Source organism: Wasmannia auropunctata, unplaced genomic scaffold, assembly GCF_000956235.1.
Source record: "Wasmannia auropunctata unplaced genomic scaffold, wasmannia.A_1.0 LD336074.1, whole genome shotgun sequence".
In the NCBI taxonomy this organism is placed as follows: Eukaryota; Metazoa; Arthropoda; class Insecta; order Hymenoptera; family Formicidae; genus Wasmannia; species Wasmannia auropunctata.
Window position 1 is genome coordinate 3,464,235 of NW_012026816.1, and position 788 is coordinate 3,465,022.

Sequence of the window (788 nt, forward strand, 5' to 3'; positions counted from 1 at the left end):
CAATAGCAATTACAGCTTTTTAATAAAATTTTTCTCGAAAGCAACATTTTAGAATAGCCTTGATAATCAGCAACTTTTCTATTTTTCTACAATTTTCTTTAAAATGTTTCGTTGTTTGAGATATCCGTGTAAAATAAAACACAACGTATTATAATAATTATAATCAGAAGGAAAACGTCTATAGCTCACTTTAGACGATCTGTAAATCGCGAAGTTTAAAAATTCCAAGTCTATTTTTATTTTTATATACAGGGTGTCCGGTAATAACCGTATTTAACCGTTCTACCAGTCCACGAGAGTTGATGCGGTTATTACCGGACATCCTGTATAACCCGTATTTTAATATGTATTTGTAGTTCAATGAATATTTCATAATTTATTATTCTTGGCTGCGTAATGTAACAATCTTGAAATATTATTGTATATTTCTATGGCACATGAAATTCTAAATAAATTTCTGTCCTGAATTCAAGATTCCAATAAAAGATCGTCTAAAGAGAGCTTAACAAATATTTCTCTTTTCAGATAAAAATTTTATGTACACACGGGGACAGAAATGTCTGGCCATCCGAAGTTGCATGCGTATCTGGAGAGACCAATGAGAATGCGTTAGACCGAACGCGTACCACGCATTTCTGTCCCCGTGTGTACTTTAGTCTACGCAAATTATGTTTCAACTCTGACAATCTTTTTACTTAATACAATTACATTGTGTTGCCTGTTTTTTAGCTCAGCTAGCTGCACTATTTCACAGTTTATCTTTCTTTTTCTACATTAAAAAAATATAA